Here is a 9,824-nt window from a genome sequence, read left to right as displayed (position 1 = left end):
TAGGAGAGATAAATGGGCCCCTAGGAGAATAGATGGGACAGGGGATAGTTTTGTGAAATGTGTGTTTAGGTGACTTCTTATCCCCTTGAGACTTCTCTGGGAGCCAATCTTCTTCCCTAGTTGTAAAAGTCTCAGGGAGGAGGACTTTTATGAACTTTGAATTCTTTTGGGAGGCTCTGCTTTTAGTCAGATAAGGGGAGTTCAGGTAGAAAACCAAATCACAATGATATATTCTGGATCTCTTCCCTAGAAAGGTGGTATCTTAAACGCTGAGGAGGACCTAGCCACACACTCCCAAGAGTGAGAAGGTGTTCCAGTCAGAGGGACTGAATGAGCAGAGTCCTGGAGTGGGAAGGGCTTTCTTACTGGAATGTAAGGAACAGGAAGAGAAGAGAAACGGGAAGAGAAGGCAGGGCTAGACCATGAGCTGTGTTTTGGATATGGAGGAAAAAGTGTTCTTTGGAAAGAGTGATCTGATCATAAATTCCTAACTGGGCAGGTCCTCCTGTGTAGTCATGCCCCAGGCATATAACTTCTTTAGTAAAAGGCTTATCTTTGCCTTAAGCAAGCCCTGTTCATTGTATCTGTACATCTAAATTAACACACCTTTGAAATGCCGGAATACCCCTCAAAGGCATGGCCATCCTCAAGAGAGCAGAAATCTTAACCTGTTATGTAATCCCCAACTTGCTTTCTCCCATGCCATGTAATCTCCTTTACTACCCTCCTTAATCTCAAATGCATAAAAGAAACCACAAAACTGTTATTGTCAAGAGCATTTGGGATCTTGCTCCCCAGCACATGTCCTCAGTTTGGCTCAAATCAACTCTTATAAGAATTCTCTACAGGTTTGGACATTCTTATGTTCACAGGGAGATCCTGGCAGGGATTTGTGATCTCTGGTATTTGTGATGAGGTTTCTAGAAACCTTGAGACTCAAGGCTTCTCCATGGCCTCTACTCCCAGATGAGGAAGCCCAAGGCAGCTTCTCTGTGGGATCACAAATCTTTACAGCTGAAAGGAATCCAAGCCTTGAAAGGTTCCATCTTTATTTCACAGCTGTGCCACCAAGGCCCAAGAGGTGACTGGTCTAAGATCACTGAATGTGTGGATGGGGCTCAGCCTCTGCCTGTGGGCTCTCCAATTGTGGAGCATCCTCCACAAATGCGTACTTGGGACACAGAAGCAAAGGCCAGCACCAACCTTCACCCATCGAAATGAGTGTCTGGACTGTCAGACTCAGTGATGGGCATAAAAAGCATGTATCTGGTGAATTCATGAACAGTCCCAGGGTGGCTTGCATCCAGGAATGAACTGTTAGAGAGAGATACCAATACCTCGTGTTTACCCAGGGGTCTGTGCTTCTCAGGTGATTTCATACAAATTAAATCATGTGGGTGGTGAGGTAAAAGAGCTCAGGCCTTGGGGTGGGGAGAGCTGGGCCTGAATCCCAGCTCCACTCTTCCTGAGCAGTGTGATCTTGAGTGATGTTATCTCTCTTCTCTGATCCATAGTTTTCTTCAGTTGTAGAAGGAATCCTGGTCTCTGTGAGGCTTGGAGAACATGTGTGGAGAATACCATGTAAGGTATCTGGCACATGGCAGGTTCTGTTATAAGATGACATTATTCTTCCTGTTGATGGAGTGCGTCAGCAGGGCAGGTCCCATTCGACAAAGAAACAGGTAAATTGTCTACGTTCTTTCACTGAATGTTCACCACACCTCTATGAGGTAGCGATTCCTATCTCCACTAAAAATCAGCTGAGGTTGAGCAAAGTCAGGCAGCTTGCCCAGGGTCACTGAGGGCACAAGTGGCAGAACTGGGATTCAGAACCCTGACTGATAGTCTGGGTGCTGAGTTGCAGCAAGCTTCGCCATTCCTAGCAAGGAAGGGTCTAGAGAAGTGAAAGATACGCGTTCTCTCCTTTCTAAATGGGCAAAGAAAACTACTAGACTCACTTGACAGGACCAAAGAGGGTTGGGTGGGGAGTGCAGAAGGTGCCAGCTAGAGTCACTGCTATCGCCCAGCTCTGAATCTCCTAAGGGGAAGCGTGGCAGGATTACCTAATACTTCCACTGACTTCACTGGCTGGATCACTAGGGCTTCCTTCCAGTCACTTCCATCTCAGACACTCCCCCGCGTTGCCTGCCAGGCCTGGGGTAGGGGTCCTCTCATGGACATCCCACATTTGATTTAAGGAGGGAAATAGTACCCGCTTACTTTCTTCTTGGCTCCTTTAACCCCGTCAGCACATGCTGAGCTTGCCTGAGCATCCCTGCTTCTCCACTGAAGGCATGAGCGAATCAGGGGCCAGGAGCAGGAGCTCAGAGCCAGAGGCTGGTGGTGGCCTGATAAATACGTGTAGGAATGAATTCTGAGCCAAGGAGGCTTTTTTTCTCTCTTAAAATCTTTCTATATTAAATGTCTCTCAAGAAAGTTTTTAATTGACATGTACTCACTGCAACCAATGAAACCATTCAAAGGAAAAAAAAATAATAAACACCCTCACCTGGCCCACAGTCCCTCAGGTGACCAATGCTAACCGTGGGTCACCTTCCATAACTTTGTCTATACTCATTATTACAGACTGAATTGTGTCCTCCCCAAATTCAGATGTTGAAATCCTAACTCCCAGTGTGATTGTAATTTGGAGATAATAAAGGTTACATGATGTCATAAGGATGGGACCTCACAGAAAAGAGGCCATGTGAGGACACAGCGAGAAGGCAGTGGTCTACAAACCAAGTAGAGAAGCTCGCCAGAAACAACCCTGTCAGCATCTTCATCTTAGACCTCCAGAATTGTGAGAAAATACATTTCTGTTGTTTAAGCCACCCAGTCTGTAGTATTTTGTTATGGCAACCCTAGGAGCTGCCATGTAACCCCTATACAAAGATCCATGCACAAGGAGGAGAGAGTGTTTTATTTATTTGAACAAAAATGGCATCATGCTAAGCTCATATTACTCTGAACGTAGCTGCTCTCATTAACATTACTTAATGGTCACCTGGCTTCTTGCTCACACCCCACCTCTAGGACATCCTGTAGGCCCTCCCCTCAAAACCTATCTGGAATCCCACCACTTCTCCCCACCTTGGTGTTAGCTCCATTCTCTCTCTCTCTCTCTCTCTCTCTGTCTCTCTCTCTCTCTGTCTCTCTCTCTCTCTCTGTCTCTCTGTCTCTCTCTTTCTCTCTCCAGCAGCCTCTTTACTCTTCTCTGCTTCCACCCTGTCCTCTGTCAGTCTGTTCTCCTCACAGCAGGTGGAGGGTTCCTAAACCTAAGTCAGGTCATATTGTTCCTCAGCCCAAAACCCTCCAGTGGCTTCCCATCCTATACAGAGTGAAAACCAAAAATTTATTTTTTTATGGTCTGTCTTGCTTCATTAAGATGTAAATTCCATGAGCATCAAACTTTGTCTTGCTGCTGTATTCTTAGTACTGAGAACAGTGCTGGATTCATAGCTGATGCTTGGAAATGTTTAATGAATGAAAGAATGAATAAATCTCTCCAAGTCAATAGATATAACAACCTTTTCAACAGTTGCCGTAGCATTAGCTAATGTGAATGAATCATGATTTATTTAACCACTTCCCTATTAATGATGTTTAAATTGCTTCTACTTTTTCCTACTTCAAACAATGTTTGTGAAAAACATTTTTGCACTGCTACTCTAATATATTGGTCATTTCATTTCTATAGGCTAGTTTCCCTAAAGCTGGATTGATATGTCAAGAGATTGGCATATTTAAATTTTTAATAGCCATTACCAACTTTCCTTAGTCACAGTTCACAGGCAAATCCTGAAAAAGGGCCTCAACTATTTTCCCAAACTGGGGTCAGGGTAATATTGCCCCTTAATCAAATAAGTGGACTTCTGTCCTGGGCCCCCACACTTTAGAGGGCCTTGCATGTCACAAACACACACAAAAAAATTTATTTATTTATTTATTTTTAATTAAAGTTTATTGGTGTGACAATTGTTAGTAAAGTTACATAGATTTCAGGTGTACAATTCTGTAATACATCATTTGTATATCACGTTGTGTTCACCACCCAGAGTCAGTTCTCTTTCCATCGCCATATATTGGAAAAAATAAATTTGTTAATGGCCGCATGGAAGCTTTTCTCCCCTGGGATCTTGCATTCAGCGCTGGGCTGGTACAGTATGACCTGCAACCTTGAATGTGAATGCTTGTAATTAATACTCCACATTTCCTCCTATATTCTCAAAGCAAAAGACTGCTGAGTCCAAATGCTGTGAAGGTTTGTGGGTTGTTCCCTGGCTGACCTTGGAGAGAGTCACTGCTTTAGAGGGAAAAAGAATTTAATTGGCTGATTTGTGTAGATAACAGAAAAGACAAATGAATTTGTCACATCTCTCTTCTCAGAGAGCATGAATTCAATAGGTCCTGGCATAATCAAATATTGTTTCTCAGTAGTGCCAAGGGTCCATTCTTTCTTCCTTTCTCTCTCTCTCTCTCCCCCCACTTCCTCCCTCCCTCCCTCCCTCCCTTTCTTCCTTCCTTTCTTTTTTGTTATAATTTGTGATTCTGGAGGCATTCATGAATTAGCTCAGTATTCACAACAGTTGCACACAGTATCTATTGCTATATAACAAACCGTACTGAAACTTGGTGGCTTAAAACAATTTATTTGCTCACAATTCTGGGCTGGGTACAGCTGGGTGATTTTTCTGCCAATCTCTCTTGGGGTCACTTTTGGGGCTGCAATCAGCCAGCAGCTCAACTGGGAATGGATGGTCCAGGATGGCTTCATTCACATATTTGGCACCTATGCTGTCTGTTGGCTCGGCTGCCTCAGGTCTCCTCCAAATAGCCTTTCATCTTCTAGGCTAAAATGGGCTTTTTGACATAATGGCAGAAATGTCCCCAGAGGTCAAAAGCAAAAGCTACAAGGCTTTTTAAGGCCTGGCTTGGTAGTTGCTCACTGTTACTTCTGTCTTATTCTATTGACCAGTGAAGCCTTAAGGGACCCAGATGCAAGGGGTGGGAGAGGTGGGGGGAGAAGGATAGACTCTATCTCTTGATGGGAGGCATGGCAAAAACCATATTGCAAAGGAGCTAGGCACAGGGAGGTGTGATGTGTTGGCGACCATTCTTAATGATATACTGCAGTGTCTGAGGAACATTCTGCCATATTAAAGAAGTCATATTTTTCATGCATTTGCATATGTGTAGTAAGCTATGTGAAGTATAATACAGATTCTTTGCTTATTTCTTTTTACTTTCCCCTAGTCTTTACTGAGATATAATTGAGATATAACACTGTGTGAGTTTAAAGAGTACAATGTGTTGATTTGATGCACTTATATATTGTAAAGTGTTCACCACTGTAAAGTTAGCTATTACCTCCATCACCTCACATAATTACCATTTCTGTTTTGTGATGAAAACATTTAAGATCTACTCCCAACATCTTTCAAGTATATAATATAGGATTGTTAACTATAATTACCATGCGAACATTGGACCCCCAGAACTTATGCATCTATAACTGGAAGTTTGTATCCTTTGACCAACATCTCCGTATCTCCCCCGTGTCCCTGCCCCTGGTAACCACCACTCTACTCTGTATGAATTCCATTTTGTTAGATTCCACATATATAAGTGATATCATACAGTATTTGTCTTTCTGTCCGACTTATTTCACTTAGTGTGATGCCCTCAAGGGCCATTCTCAAGGTTCACCCATGTTGTAGCATCTGTCAGAATCTCCTTTTTAAAGGCTGATTAACATTCCATTGTATGGACGAACTATTGTTGTGTATCCATTTATCCAGAGATGGACACTTGGGTTGCTTCCATCTCTTAGCTATTGTGAATAATGCTGCTGTGAACCTGGGTGTACAAAGATCTCTTTGGGATCCTGCTTTCGATCCTCTTGGATATCTACACAGGGAAGCTGCCTCTTGGCTGTTCCACCACCATCATTACCTTATTATTTAACTCAGGAGAAATGTCCTGGACATTTTGTTTGTTTGTTTGTTTTTGAGCATGGGGCCATTTGCAGTAATGGCTTTACACATCTCCTCCTCCTGGGGTGGTTCCAGGGCCAGTTTTGGATCTGGGCACAAAGCTCCTCCTTGCACTGCAGGTGGTTCTGCACCTGTTCCAGGATCATGTTTCACCCTGTCAACATTTTGTTGGATTCCACTGGGTGGGGACTGACCTGTTCTCCTGCACTGTCATCCTTCAATTATGTTGAGGATTCATGGGGGTTCCTTAGATGCCAGTAACTGTATGCAGTAAAAGGTATCCTATTTCCTCTGTGTAGGCAAATGCTCACTGTTGTCCTCTTACCAGTCACTATGAATTGTAAGCCCAGGGATCCCTTTCTTTTCCTTAGCGGGAAGTGTCAGTCCCAAAGTTGGGCACTCACTTGGCTTGAGTTTTGGAGCAAGTGTCCTGATGGCCATTTCTAGGTTTCCTGGGTCCTACAACTCCCATGACCAGTGCCAATCTCAGCACGACAGACCCTGTGGCAGAGCAACCAGGGACCCTGAAGATAGGTGACACATGATCCTTATTCCCTCTAGAGTCTCTTTGCTTATTAAATGGACATTAAAACCCCAGAATTGTGAAGTTTTATTTTTATAATAATATTTAAATATTTCATGAAAAAGTCTAAAAATTTAAACTAAAAATTTAGCTTTATTTAAATAAATTTAGGTTTTTTGTATTCATTAAATTGTTTTTGTATTTTGCTTAGTAATATTAATAATTTTGAATGTTATAGAAAAAACTTTATTTTGTAAACTATTTGCTCATCGAGTATGAGTATAAGTCTAGTTGGGATAGATTTAGCAAATATGGCAGTGGAGCTCAGAAAAAGAAAATAGCCAAAAAAAGAAAAGGTATTCAAAAAGATGATCTGCTTAAATTTTCAAAAGAACTTCACAAATTCTTTATTCAATGAACTTTTAATTGCTAATAAAAACTGTCAAAATGAACAAGAAAATGATTCTCATACAATTCCTGACTTGAATAGGTTGAATGAAATCTCTGCAAATTCATATTTTTACTAAATGAAGATTTAATTACAGGCCCAAAGAATAAGAATGCATGTGGCCTCTATTTGCTCTTGTGAGGGTTAGGGGCTGTGAAAATGTGTTTACAGACTCTTTCTCCTAGAGTCTGTTTTCAGAGTAGGGAAGAGAATAGGACAGAGTCATTTTTGGGAAACTGGTGCCTTGTCAGATTCTTCAGAAGTGATGGGCCTCCTGGGACACTCTGGGCCCTTGGCAGGACTGGAGAAAGAGCCAAACAGAGTGCTCAGTCATGACCATGTCTCTGAGTCCTGCCAGAGTGACCCCATGGGTCTACAATTAGAATATAGTGAAAAGCTTCCCTGCCACTTTGCCTCCCTAGATCACTTTCCTGCAGGCAGCCAGCATGACCTATTTCTTCTGTAAACTTTTAAAGATATTTTATGCACATAGAAGCATTTACATGTGTAGTTTTTAAAAAAAAACATAAGTAGAAGCGTATTAAAAATCACTGTGCAGCATCTTGCTTTTTTCACTTAATATGTTCATTTATTCAGTAAATATTTACTGAGCACCTACTATGTGCTAAGCATTTTTTAGGCACTTGGAATTTGGTGGTAAACAAAACAGATACATTCCTTGCCCTCATGGAGCTTACATTTTTATGGGAAATAAACAAGTAAAAATATAGTGATAAGTGGCAAATGCTATGGAGAAAAGCAGGATAAGGGGATAAGAAGCGTATGTTGGTGTGTGTGGGTGGGGCTTGTTGCTATTTTATATAAGATGGTCAGCAAAAGTCTTGCTGATTAAGTGATATTTGAGCCAAGGCCTGAATAAAGTGAGGGAGTGAGCCATGCAAATATCTGGAGTTGAACATTCAAAGCAGAGAAAACATCCCACGCTAACGCCCCGAGGGAGGAGAGTACTCCATGTAAGAAGTAACAAGGCAGCTATTGTAGCTGGAACTGAGTGAATGTATCTCAGACATATTCTGTATCATGAGAATGTTCTTTTTTTTTTTTTTACATCTGCATCTTGTTCTATAATACGTGTGTACCTTAGTTTAAGCAGTCTCTGACTGTTGGAAATTTAAGAGACTTCTGGTCTCTTATGGTTGCAATGAATAACTTTTATCAGGTGGCCTTTTGCATATAACTTGCCTCCCCAAAAGCCCCAAATCCTTATTCCTTTTTTTAGCTTAATATGGTATATAAACCTCAAATCAAATGACTGCCTCCTTGAGTCTTATATCTTTGTGAAACTCCAATGTATTGAATCCAAGAGGGTAAAGGGAAAAGATTTTTTTCTCCCCTATAATTACATTACTTTTGGAATTTATTGAAGTTTCTTTGTGACCTAATTATATTAGAGTTAATTAATATTGAAAATGTTCCATAAATACAGGATAACAAAATTGTAGTTATAAATTATAAGTTTGATATATAAATATAAATATTGATATATATACATATAAATATTGATATATAAATATAAAAATTGTGTTATTTAGGTTTTACCTTATGACTATGGCCTAAAAGGAATGTAAATTAATCTCCCTTATACTGATGTTTCTATTTCTCCTTATATTTTCCCTAGCTTTTTCTTTATTAGTGTAAGTTATTTGTTACATAGATATTAATAAGAGTTAGATCTTTTTTGTGAGTTTCACAACCTTATGATAACCTTATCGCATTTAGTGATTTTTGGCAAGAATTCACCCATGTCTAGTATAAAGATTATGATCTCTGCTAAACTATTATACTTGCTTGGTAAAAACACATTTTCTCATCCTTTTGTTTTCAGCTTTTCTTAATCATTTTGTTTTTATCATTACTTTGTGGTCTATTATGAGAGTCTCTTAACAGGTGAGTTTGGCCTAGTAACACTTATTGATATGACAATTACATTTGGGTCTATTGTCTTTATTATTGTGTTTGTGGTTTTAGTGATAAGTTAGAAGGTTTGTATTTTTGTTCTAGTAGTTATCTTTGTAGTGTTAAAGAACAAAATTCAATTGAGTAAGTTTGAAGATCTAATTGGCTTTATTAAGTGATTCATGAATGGGGCAGCATCCCATCTAGCAAGGAGAAAGGCACTCCTAGGGGTTGTACAAAATGGAAGGTTTTTACACGAAGAAAGAGGGTGGGACTAAGAAGTTAATGAGTGGATTATTTCAGGCAAGGATATCTAACCTTCCCTTAGGGGAGGTTAGGGATCTTATCTGGCAGATTACCTCACTAATATTGATCAGGAAATTCCAGAGTGATTGGTTTAAAATTTCACTCCTAGGAAAGACTGAAACTGCAATTAGGTTAGTAATTAAGTTTTGGTTTGGTGACATGGCTTAGCAAAAGGGACTTTGGCCTGCGGTTTGTTTCTTTTTTTTAACAGCAGGCTTATTAAAAACTAATTTTCAGTACTTGCTTCAGCAGCACATATACTAGAACTGGACCAATGCAAAGAAGATGAGCATGGCCCCTGCGGAAAGATGACACACAAATTAGTGAAACTTCTTTTTTTTTTTCAGAGAAAAGTAAAATCATGACTATCACTAGAACAGATACAAGATTGAACATGTGTTAAAGATTTTATGTTATTCCTTACTTAGTGAGGTGACTCGACAGGTGTTATAACCGGTTCAGAGGAAAAGTCAAAGAAACACAAATTTAAATGAAATAAAGGGATTGAATTACAAATGGGGGCAAAACTGGCAAAAAAGGGGAAGTCAAAGTCTACCAAACAATACAGATTTGCGTATCTGTCACTTACCTACAAAGAGGTGCAAAATAGCTTAAAGACAACAAACAGGGCTAG

General features: G+C 40.3%; 1 non-coding gene across 1 annotated transcript; it reads left to right on the top strand.

Moving 5' to 3' along the window:
• The first annotated feature begins 9,426 nt into the window (after window positions 1–9,426).
• LOC117033496 (U6 spliceosomal RNA) lies at window positions 9,427–9,533 on the top strand. The gene has a single exon (XR_004424891.1). It is a non-coding gene; the product is annotated as a U6 spliceosomal RNA (small nuclear RNA).
• The last annotated feature ends 291 nt before the right edge of the window (window positions 9,534–9,824 follow it).

Source organism: Rhinolophus ferrumequinum, chromosome 13 (assembly GCF_004115265.2).
Source record: "Rhinolophus ferrumequinum isolate MPI-CBG mRhiFer1 chromosome 13, mRhiFer1_v1.p, whole genome shotgun sequence".
In the NCBI taxonomy this organism is placed as follows: Eukaryota; Metazoa; Chordata; class Mammalia; order Chiroptera; family Rhinolophidae; genus Rhinolophus; species Rhinolophus ferrumequinum.
The sequence above is the reverse complement of the archived record's forward strand: the minus strand, read 5'-3'. Positions and strand labels throughout refer to the sequence as shown.